The sequence below is a fragment of the Rhopalosiphum padi genome, chromosome 1 (genome assembly GCF_020882245.1).
Source record: "Rhopalosiphum padi isolate XX-2018 chromosome 1, ASM2088224v1, whole genome shotgun sequence".
NCBI lineage: Eukaryota > Metazoa > Arthropoda > Insecta > Hemiptera > Aphididae > Rhopalosiphum > Rhopalosiphum padi.
In genome coordinates this window covers 4,624,637-4,637,974 of record NC_083597.1, presented here as the reverse complement: position 1 = coordinate 4,637,974, position 13,338 = coordinate 4,624,637, and the positions used below count along the sequence as shown (strand labels likewise).

General features: G+C 25.0%; 1 protein-coding gene across 1 annotated transcript in view; it reads right to left on the bottom strand.

The window, feature by feature from the left end:
- LOC132932180 (Kv channel-interacting protein 1-like) overlaps window positions 1–11,109 on the bottom strand; it is a 131,198-nt gene extending 120,089 nt beyond the window's left edge. Inside the window, exon 1 of the mRNA XM_060998427.1 lies at window positions 11,092–11,109. The gene's annotated coding sequence lies outside the window, so the exon portion shown is untranslated. The remainder of the gene's footprint in view (window positions 1–11,091) is intronic.
- Between the last annotated feature and the right edge of the window lie 2,229 nt (window positions 11,110–13,338).

Here is a 13,338-nt window from a genome sequence, read left to right as displayed (position 1 = left end):
TCTTTTTATATTTGTTTTCTTATTCGAAAAAAATGCAATACTGTTTGTACATTTCACTCTGAAATTATTAAATGTCTATTGGTTTGTATAGGCACGTTAAACTGGTTTATTTACTCAAATAAAATCTAAATTTTATATTGATCCAAATAATAGTTAATACATTATTATTATTATTATTATATGAATTAATACATATTTTATACAAATGTAATACATTTACAGATTTACTACATAAATAGTAAATAGATATAATTTAATACACACAAGACAAATTCGCTTATTTAGATATATTCATGCCATTTATGGTGATACTGCAAACGATAAAGTAATATCTGTGGAAACAATTTAACGGACGTTTATCGTATGCAATGTTCCCCACTGTATATATCTGTATAATACATATAATATATTTTATTATTTTATTAATATAGTTTGAAGTATAATAATTAATTAATTTGTTAATTTAAAGCTTTTGTAAAATACACATTGTGGTTAAAATTAAAACCGTAAAGTTATTAATTAAATTACCTATGATTGAAATGTATACTTCTGCATAAATTACAAATGGATACAGTCAAAATGTGTACAACTTGTCGTTGACCGATGATGAAAATCTATTAGGTTCTCAATGTCTGGTACATATTATATTGTTATCGATTATAATGTGCGACAGCTGTAGTTATGCATGGTTTATCATATTGCAGTCATATTTATCACTTATTTCCAATAAGGTAACTGCAATTTATATTATAGTTTTACTAAACATGTTGTCAGTAACATAACTATATGACCATTTTGTATATAATATATTTATTATTTGTCACGAAGAATAAAACAAAAACAAAACTGATATTTATATCTCATAAGAAATAAATAACTTTCTTAGGCCTATTCATAGCTATGTGTTTCAATACGTCATAAAAAACAGTTGAATAATGTTAGGTTTGTGATCAAAATTAAAATCGTAAAAATGTAAGTAATAATTTATATAAAAAAAAAACTGTTTATATGTATATTTGACAGCAAACTATAAAATTTTAAATTTAAATCGGAAAAACTAATATCAATATGCAAATTCGAAATTAAAATCTAAAAATATCAAGTCTAGCATGATACATATAGCAGTGTATGTTTATGTGTGTGTGTGTCAAAATCAGATGAAATTGGCTGCAAATTTAAAATAAAAAAATTATTAATCAAAAGCACTATATTATAGTGTTAATGCGTAAATTCAAAAAGGTTTGTTATATGAAAATGTGTAATAAAAACACTTAAACTTACCCTTATAAAATGACTGTTTTATGTTAAAATAATCAGCTTCAATAAATATTGTCTAGGAAACTAATTAATTTATATAAATAATTACATAAATTATAGTTATATTATATTATAATAATTATATGAAATTCTTACTACTCAAATTAATGAACAATATATTATAATACATATAAAAATGCAATAGAAAAGGTCGTTGAAGTGGGTAACTAATTAAACATATTCTTGTAAACTTAATACGAGGATATACTCGTATGTATATAATATTAAAATAATACAATTTTCGTAAAAGAGTTGAATTATTATTTAGAATTATGACATGTTCTTAATCTTAACAATGCCTTTTTTCTCGCATTTTATCCTTATACAGTAAACTATACAAATCAAGCTAGTATGCTCAACTCATTTTTATTCAATAATGAAATTATTCAAAATCTAATTTTTAGAGTTTTTAAACAATATGCTTTATAACTATAACATATTTTTAAACTCTTAAGATTTTTGTATTACTTAAAAATTGTCCTGTGGAATTTTACATTTACACTATTTACATATTTCTGTTTTTCAAATAAAACCTTCTTCCATTTTCTACTATACATTATTTAGCGGATAGTTTTTTTTTGAACATTTTGAAAAAAGGCGAATACCTAGTAATTTTAAAAACAGAAGTTTTTACCGTTATGGACACCCTTTAATCAGAATTTGAATAAAGTCGTAATTAAAAGGAATCCAGTGATCACCATGTTTTCCTTTTGGTGAATCACCCTGTACAATATTCTACGATATAATGTTATGCAACTATGTATAATTTATAATAATATGTATATAGTTGTCCGGCACACGTGGTGTAACCTCTCTCGCTTAAAGTTGTTGAAAATCGCACATTTGTTTGGCTAATCATTTGGACAAAGATTGATAAATATATTCAAACGAGCGCATGAGGCAACACCATTTTGTGCGCACGTGATGATTGATGTTATTATACTCATATAACAATATAATATTTAACGTGGCCCCTCCGACATAACTTGTACACGCGACACTCGTCTGGTCTGGCGATTGCGGTGGCTGATTGATATAATATTTTTTTTATATTAAATATTGGCAAAATTCCCTCGCCGGCTAACTAAAGTATGTTTTAGACTGTCAACGGCCGAAAATTCAACACATCGTGTCATTCACGATTTCGTGTCAACACAACAATCAACATGTGCACAATATCACACGGTTATGCTCACATTGCACGTTGAAATACATAATAATTCGAGTACAATATGATTTACAATATTTTTTGATTATAATAGTTTACACGTTGCGTTTCATATTTTGATGGAAATTTGGTACTAACCATTTCTTTCGTATGCTTTTAGGATAATTTATTAGTCAGAAACTCTATTTTATTATGTTATGAACATCGTAGGAACGTCAATATAAAATTTTTAAACAACTTTTGTCGATCCCTTATTCATTTTTACATAGTCGTATTAGTAAGTACATTATGGTAGTAGTTTTATGTTTAGAAAATATTTTTTGGGTAACAAGAAATCTGTAAACAAATTTATTCATGAAGTAATTTTATAGTTTATAGATATTTTAAGTTTTTACCTAATAGTTCCTACCTTTTTATCCCAATTCACAGTAATTTTCGAAAAAATCACAAAAAACTGTTAATACAGCAAAACACCGATTTTTAACAAAAATTATAAAGACCATTGGATGAAATAATTTATTAGAAAATAATAATATAATATCATGTTATGAACTATTATAGTATCCAGTTAGTCGTAAACTACAAACTCAGTTTCACCTTAAGGTACCTATAATCCATATTGTGCAATATTATATTCTCATAATATATTGAAGAACGTCCGAACAATATGCGCAACTATTTGAGATATTGCTTAATGCGCGATATTTTCTCCCGCAAATTGTAACGATTATTTTTATTTAAATATTGTACCAATTTAGAAGTAAAAATATATATTATTATTTTTGTTTTACGAATAAAGCCTCAACACTTAAACTCATAGGCACAATAATATAACTAATTTAATTTATTATTAATTATTATATTTTTTTTATATTAACCGTAAAAAATTTTTCATTTCATTTCAAACTACTTTGCTTACATTTGTAACTTTATTTTATTAGAAACGTTATAATTTATTTAATACAAATTTGATGCACGCATAACTCGGTAAATAATAATATGATTTTACTTAATGAACTATACAGTATACGTCATGTTTGTTATAAACCCTAAAATCAAAGGTTTATGGGTGAGTTATTTTTTTCAATACACTACTAATTTAATTTGTATAATATACAAGTTCATAAAGATAATACCGTACCTACTACATATTAAGTATACACATTATACATTTAATGAAATTCTGAAAGGCCCCGACTATAAAGTTTAAATATCCTTTGAACCGGGTTCATTAATGTTAAAATATTCTTTCAAATATGTTCAAATAAGTTAAATGTGTATTTCAGTATATGCTATCGTTAACAAGTTATAATATATAATACTTGTTGAGTAAAGAGTAGAAACAAAAACAGATAAATTTAAAATTAATATTCCAAAAAATGTACTACAAGTTTGAGTTTTTATGTTAAATAATAATATTATGTAGACTATAAAGATCTATATATTAAGTTAGGGGAGTGTGCTCTAAAATTTAACAGTGATCACACGTTTAATAGATGTTTATTATTTATTATTTTATTTTTTAGAATTTAAATTTTAAAAGATACAAATGTGATCCTATATATTATATCAAACATATTAATACACTTGAATTGTAAGCCCATTGTAAGTTATAACGAACAATACAAAAATAAAATAAAATTTTGACTTTTGTACTAAAACTATTGTATTCTACACAAACCAAATTCTTAAAAATATAGTACCTAATATGTAGTATGTTCTATCTACTTAGGTATCTAAATAATTTTTAGGAACTTGTTGACCGTGATCTCTACTTTTAAATTATTATATATTATTATATAATATTCTAGATCAAAATATTTGTATAATATACACAAAATAAATTTAATAAAATCACTTAATAAAAAATTTCATAAATCATTAATTGTCCATATTATTTTGGGAGTTTATATACGTGTATGTAACTCGTGGTTGTTAAAAATAAATATACGCAGTCAACTTAACTTTTATAAGTATATTTAGGCAAAATTACCATTAAATTGTACGCATTAATCTCATTTAACACTAGTTAATAAACTCTAGTATAAGTACAAATTAACTAGCTGTGTTATAATTAATTACTTTTAGTTAAATGCGCTATTAGTCCGAGAAACAAAGTACATAACAACTAATAAACTAACCATACAACTTTTTTTTTACGCTTATACGTGGTCGTTGGACGCAATCTGGAGAGTAGCTATTGCCAATTGTCTCGATTGGATCAGATAGATGCCGCTCTAGTATTGCTATTTTTCAAACTCTACTATAATATAATATTATATTAAAATAATTAACTAAATTTGAATAAGTATATAATATTAATTCCTTTTTTTAAATGTATTATGATTGGTATTTATTGCATAGCTCATTATTCGTAATACAGTACTGCAACTGAGTTTTTAATTTTAAAAATGGTTAAACAAATAAAATGAAAACATAAATAAATATATTAATGGTCTAAATTTTGGATAAAAGAACTCTTATAAATTATTTAATTTTAACATTTTTATTGTATATGAAATGTATTAAAGTACAATAATTGTACTTTTTCCTACTAAATTTAATTTAAGATATATAGTTTTTCATTTTATACTCGTAATTAGTTAAAATAAATTTTAAGATTCAAAAAAAGAAAAAAAATTTATAACAATTTTGTTTTTTTATTTAATTGATTATTTAAATATGTATCAGAATTACTGTCCAATTTTAGTAAATAAATACATAGGTACCAATAAATTTAATTAAATAGATTACAAAAATCAAATATATATAACAGAAATGAATAAATTATATACGATATTGTAGAGACAATCGATCCGCTTGAAATGGCCTATTGTCACTAATATTATAATAAATACAAAACATTTACCAATGTACCATTTTCACTTAATTGGTTTTTTTTATATACATTTCCGTTTAACTATATTAAGTACTAAGATTTAGAGCTGCCATTTTTTTCCTCATTGGAAAACTGAATCTAAAGAAAAAAAATACCTAAAAATTGACCCAGAACTATACTTATATTTTTATTATTTTGTTTTACAAGATGAAAGCATGAACACACTTCCCGTTCTACACAGGACTGAGGACTGAACATAAAAAAAATCAACGAAAAAATTCCGTTTGACCTTTTAAAAACGTAATGCGTAGATGATGACGTACATTATGTGTTTTGTACGTTTGTACGTATATATATTATAGACGGCCATATAATTTACAGCGTTTTAAATTTGTCCTCCGCCCGATTTATTATCACCAATAGAAGTCGACTGATTTATGCATACTATTTTTTTCGTGGCCAACGTTTTCTTATCAGTCCTATTATCATTGTTATTTACTCTTTCCTGTGGTACCAAATGGAGAGAAAAACCTGTCCATTGTTGTACGCGGTTTTACACACTTTTATTTATTTATTTTTCTTGGCACTGGCAATATAATATTTTACTTTCCGGTAATAGTATATTAAATTATGTTTTTTTTCCTTTTTTGTAGATACCGTTTTTATATTATACGGAAGACACCGTGTTTAACAATATTTTTAATGCATTTTACTATAGTAAGAATCAAATAATGACAATTTTTAAGAGTATATGCAATAGATTTATACAGATACTGTTTGAGCGTTATACGCCTGTTCTGCAATAAATTTCCGGAAGAACTTAAGCGCAAAAAAATTAACTCAAAAACGGTTTCAATTTATGTCATATTACACTATATTACTCAAGTATTGACTCCGTTAATTAATAATAACATGAGTATATATTATAATGTTTAATTTATTCTTAGCTTTGCATTGAATATACACTAGGTATTCTGTTAATCTTGTTATTAGAAATTAATTTTCTAATTTGGAAAATATTTCACGTTAGTTGTTATTCTACCGTTTAAAATTCGTTCGATTGCGATGTTGCACATCAAGCTGGAACGTTAAAGGTCGAATAAAATATCTATTGGTGTATACACTATACAGTATACAACGTAATCAAACGACAAAATAGACGATGCTAATGATCGGAAAAAATAATTTGTTTTATTTAACGTATACTAACGATTATACAAGAAAAAATTCACAAAAACACATACATGTGAACAAAATTGACAAGAGACCGACATGACAATGCGTGGCGGAAAACATGTGAGCGGTTTACCCTTTATGTTTTTCAAAATAAATTTTAGATTTTTCTGCGCGAATATTTAGTATTCAATTCTTGAGAGTTGAGAGTAACTTACCAGCTTATTATAATTCTTGCTTTTGACGTTTATCATGAAAGTTAAATTTTCTTCGAATGATAGATGTATAAGGTATGTAAAGAAAAATAAGTTAGAAAATTTAACTTTCCTGGAAAACGAATAGAGCAGAAATCACAAAGGATGGTCTGGAATTCTGAAGAATTAAAAAAATTAAATATTCATGGAAAATAAAACAGTAAGCTCAGATTGTAAATTCTTGAGGTAACATAATGCGACTATAGTGTACATTGTAACAATGTTATTAATCAACAGAATCAAAACTTTACATACTTATACTAAATACTCATCACAGTGAAACTAACAGGGTATATATATTAATCTAAAACGTTAACAAATCATAATTGTAACCTCAAAATTATGAAATCGGTTATTTTAAAAGTAAATTTAAGTGGAGAAACTATTAAATTCAAACAATCAAAACCAAAATAAATAATCATTATCACTTTAACTTTCCGAATAAAAATTCATTTTTTGTTTAATTTATACATTATTTTTACTTTTTCAATAAAATCACCTATTTGTTATTAAATAGTTAAAATAAATCTTTAAACTTTCTAAGTAATATTATAGGAAATAAATAATCATAGAACATGAAAAAAATATTTTAAAATGTATTTAAAAAAAAAACTATTTGATTTTGTATATAAACAAATTAATTGTAACTGGAATAGTACCCGAAGTAAAGTATCTCTTTAAATATTTTTACCATTTAATTTTAAAATTAGATATATTATCTTTTTAAAATTTGCATTGGTTTTAAATATTTTCAAATTGCATAAATAATATTATAATAACATTACCAATCTATAGTCAAATACTTAAACATATAGCTACGTTAATTTTTTCTTAACAAGACACATAAAAAATCTGGTCAAACGGTAGGTAACTATTATTGAAAATAAATTATATAGATGGACGTGACAATAATATATGATAAAATACAATATATTATATTATTATAATATACATTTTGTAAGATTTATTGTTACACACGTATAATAATATAATATATTACAAATATTTTTTTTCAATTTGAAAATTAAAATTAAACTTTCCATACAAACTATAGGATTTATTTATATCCAGAATTATTTTTCATAAACATGAATATATTATTATTAAAATACTATTATTTATATTATAGCAAAATACAAAATGAATAATTTATTTTATAGTAAAATATAATACTATCAGTATTATTTTTCATGTAACAGCGCAGTATAAAGAATATATTAGGATATCTCGACGTTGATAGAACACTAAAATCTCAAATGTATTTATTTTACTAAAGTACTAATTTCTAAGAATATTATATTTTTTATCAAAACAAAATTTTTCAAAAAACATATTTTTAGAATTATTTATGATTTTATGATGAAACATTACAAATTTTAATAGTTGTTATATTATTTAATCAAAAATTAGACATTTGTCATTTCGATTTATAGAAGATTATACCTATTATGTTAATTGTTAATTGACAATTGTTAATTAAATATTATGTATTAATTAATAGTAAATACATACAAATACAATAGTCAATCAATACAAGAACAAATTTTAAACATATAAAAATCAAAATCATATACATACAAAATTTAGCACCGTTGTTATAAATTAATTTTTTGTTGTTATACTTACAATATTAAGCAATATAATATAAATTAAATCAATAAAGAAGATATTATTTAAGTTAAAAATGAAATATATACAAAATAGAAAAAAAATTCTTTCAGAATTATCGTAACATGCCGTTATTATTATTATTAAAGCTATTCATATCTATATCATTTCACTAATACATATTTAATCAAACACTATATCAATAAAATAATAAGCAATCATAATTAAATATTTTATAGTAATCAATAAGTCCTATAAAAAAAATTAAACATCTATTTATAAAGTAAAACTGTATTATTTCTATTGCCTATACTATATTTAAATTAATTTATAATCAATATCATATATTATTTAATGTTTATATACATTTGAATATAAAATATTATACTATCACCAAAATATTAATTAAATATAATTTATAAAGTTATTCAAATGTTCTGTGTTTGTATGTTTACAGTCATTTAAACTTAAAATTAGTTTTTGCCAGAAAATTAGTTAGTTATGCTATAAAAATAATTAATAATAATAATATAATGGAAATATGTTTGTATCGACAGTGACCTTAAAACACATAAAATCTATTTTAAATAATTGATATGTCTTAGTATGAAAATTACTAGTTCTATCTATAAATCGTACAACATGTTCTAACCCAAATTTATTTGTTTTGAAAAATGATTCATGTATTCATTAAATGAAGTAATAAAATGTTGTTTAACACCGATTATTGCTTAATAGAATTATTTAGTTAGGTATTAAGATAAAATCGTCATACACAAATAACTACAACGAATACCATACTAAATCTAATTTAAGTAAAAAATCAAAACCAAATAAACAGTTGAAATTATTTTAATAAAATGTTTTTATTGTTTTTATTTTTAAAAGAAATTTACAAATATGCAATATTTTCATGTTGATAAAAGATAATTTTACACGAAAAATGTAAGTGATAAAACCACCCAGAATAGGAGCAAATACTGCTTTTTTTTTACTTATTTCTTAATCTTATTCATTAAGAAGATCTCTACATTAGTTACTTTTCAGTCATCAAGAGAGATTGCCAGAAATTGTGCGAGGGGCTAGATTCAATATATAAGAAAGTTGGGATGGGAAGTGAATCTATTATATGAAATCGTTATAAAACGTTATTGTTTCTGCATGAACTGTTTTAATATTAAAGCCTGTGTGTAAAATAAAATTAAACATATAGGGCATAAGTGATGTGCTTAGGATTTTATTTTGAAAAGTTTGAATTTTATTGAGATTGGATTTTTTGGCAAAGCCTCTGAGTTGGAGACCATAAGTCCACATCAACTTAATTAAGGGGTGATATAATTTAATTTAGTGTGTTTATTGGATTAGTGTTTTGATCAAACGAAGGAGTGTATTTAAGGCAAGTATTTTTTTTTAGACTGCCTAGGTGAGATGGTGGTCAATGGTTGAGACTAAAAACTTAAATGATTCGGAAGATGATGGAATAGGATTTTGCTTAACAATATTTCAGGACAGAGATTAATACAAATAAAAAAATAAATAATATTCTCATAATATTTCTCGAAACGTGTAATAATTAATAATATCTCACTTAGTGCATGGATTTTTATTTCATTTCAAAATAAATAAACAATAATAAAGCGTGTATTAAAATATTTTAATGAATACAATCTGACAATAAATGATCTACTAAACTTTGACATTTATTCATGATTATATTTTTGTATACATTAATAATAATTATAATTAATAATTGCAATTTTTATATTATTTTATAGTTATCGGTCGAGATAAATGGTTTTTGTAAATAAAACATCTTATAGGAAAAAAAACCAAAAAAATCGCTCAGGTGCTCATTTCGTTAAGTAAGTCGATGTAATGTTTACATTATATTTGAATTGAATGATAAATCATTGCATCCGAAAAGCCATTCTTAGTGGAGACAGTGTAGCGACCTATAAGGCTATAAGGCCATTTTATTATAATATGTTTAGGTATATTGCAATAAGAAATTTACTAAGGGGAAGACTTTTCTGTTTTGTATTATATAATCAAACTCAATTTAGTTTCCAATAGTACTCGTATGTGTATTTTCTTTATTAAATAAGTATAAATATACCACATCACTGCAAAACCAATATTTTATCAGTCAAAGTCTAATAATGACAAATCTTAAATCTAAATTCGATCGATTTTATAATTTCAAATGACAATAACAAGAGTTAGGTATATTAATAATAATGAATACTACTAAAATTCTGTACCATAAAAACTACAATAATTAAATATTTAAATTTATTCACATTTATGTCTTACGATAATGTCATTATATTAAACGTTTAACCAAATTCTCTGTATAGTTGTAGTTAAATGAGTTATACGTCATTTAATAATACATTAATGAATATTATATTCAATTTAATAGAATAATAAAATCACTTTTTACGATTTAAATTCTTTTTCGCCTTCAACAAATGTTTTGTTCTTATTTCTAATGGATTTTGGCACGCTTCAGTCAAAGTTCTATGCGCTTTAGAACTCTCCGACCAAAAGTTAGGGTCATAAAGTAAAGTTAGGGAAAGCCAATTAGGAATGGTTGAAAGCTGACCATAGCAAACTTTATTAGTATTTAGTTCGCAGACAGTGGGATGCATATAGTTTAGCTAGTATTATACGATGTTATCCCAACAATGTAATATTATCTCCGCATAACATTGCATTGTCGTTATACTTACGAAACGGATAATCACCAAAATCATCGTCTTCAGTCACACCATTGCTACTCATCTTGTCCCAACCTGTAAAATTCGAAAAACGAATAGATTTATTGAACGAGTGGAAATAAAAAAACAAGATTTTTAACTTTTAAAGTTTAACTGTAGTTTCGTGTATAGACTATAGGTACGGTATATGTAGCTGATATATCATATACATGACCTGAAAACGCAGTCTTACTTACGCAGTGCTACGATGTTGCACAAAGACATCAAAACAGAATGCGATGCCTATCGGCCGGTTTAGCAGAAATTACGACAGCGCGATTTACACCACCGCGTCAATTATTTTTCGTGTACTGGCAATACGAATGGGTATGGTCCAAAATGATGAGCAAACGGCAGATTGGTGTTTTGGACGACGATCAAAATACTCAGAGTTTAAAATAATATACGAACCTCGATTTCGGGGTGGGGGGTCGGGCCACTGCTCTACATATGCGTGTGCGTGAATTCGTTCGGACCAACGCGAACGGTGAGAACATTTCAATAAATATTTTATGTTTACATTACTTTTATACAGATCTCTATGAGTACATAATTATTTCGAGACGACCCAAACACTAAACAGCGCACTACAAAAACGGTTGTCCGAAACACCGAAGATTTTACTCATACAAGTGGCGAGTGGCCATTCTATATAGTAACGCGACTCGATAAGACCATATCGAAAAACACATTCGGATGTAAACGTACGTACGTGTGTGTGTGTGTTATGTAAAATATTGGACCAATCTGTAATTGTATACGTTTGTACTATGTACACTATTTCATTGAGTGTTGTAGTTGCGGCTCTCTACAGTTGCACGCTAAATAAAATAAATTATAATTATTAACTCAACGTTAAAATATGATATATTACAGCCATGTATACTTCGATTCCCAAACGTAATGGTGTGTCTGAAAAATCATTAGAAAAATTATTGGCTATTTGCTGGAATATTTTTAAGTATGCGATGCCAAAGAAATCGTCAATTATAATACTGTAGTATTGTTGAAATGTACACAAAAAAAAGTCAGTCGGCAGTTTTATGGCTACTTATTAATGAAATTGTCTTTAAAATCACCACCAATCTCATTATTTTCATGGTAATTTCGACGAAATTACATTTTTCATGACATAATAGCTTAACAGTAAAAATAATTTATCCAAAACATTCGGAAAAATGCTTGTTTAAACAAATCATATTATGTTATACAATTTAAATTTAAAATAATATAACTATAGTCCATCTTAATACTTATAAACAACTTTTACAAACTATTACAATATTAGCTATAGCTATATAAATATTCAAATAAATGTAAAATGTTATTATTTAAAAATAAAATATAAATATAAACAATAATTTTAAATTTTAAATGTATGCTTTTTATTGTTGATACCAATTTAGGAAAGGCGGGGGAAGTAATTTGAAAAAAATAACAAATTTTGAATAATATGGACTATCTTGTTGTACATTATACTGTACCTAAACTGGTAATAACATTATTTTCATTAATTAATTATTGGTTATTTATTAATATTTTGTTTTATTTAAGGATGCCAGATGTCCAGTATTTTACAGGAATGTCCCATTATTTTGACAACTCTAATCGGGACACCTAAATATACCCTTTTCAAAAAATATGACGTTTATTTCACGGTTTTTTGTTTCAAGATTATATCACTTGATGGTAATCACTTTAAAATTGTAGTAAAGATATTGACGTATAATTTAAAATCTGCAAGGAACATTTATGGTGGTAGTTAACCTTAATCTTAAAATAATTTTTGAATTATCTATAATTGGTACACACCTATTTTAAATGCAAATATTGAAACAATTTTAATATAACTTATCGAAATAAACATACATACATTTATCTATACATTTAGTCTCAAGATAGGGACTTTCATAATTTAAGAGTTTAATTTAACATAGACAGGATATTATGTATTTCTATTTTGAGTCCGTTTTTGGAAGTTTAAATCTGGAAATTCGACAATTGGTGCTTGAAATAGAATAGAGATCCAAAAATAGAAAACAAATGTGCGTAACCGATCTTTTATTGATTAGGATATTATAATTAGAAGCATAACGGTAAAATATTTTTAAAAAGAAGGGGTATAAGAACTATAGTCCGAAAATAGTACTAAAAATAATATGCACTGAAAATAGAGCAGAATTTAATGTGTTCCTGCAGTGATTTATGAGTATCTATATC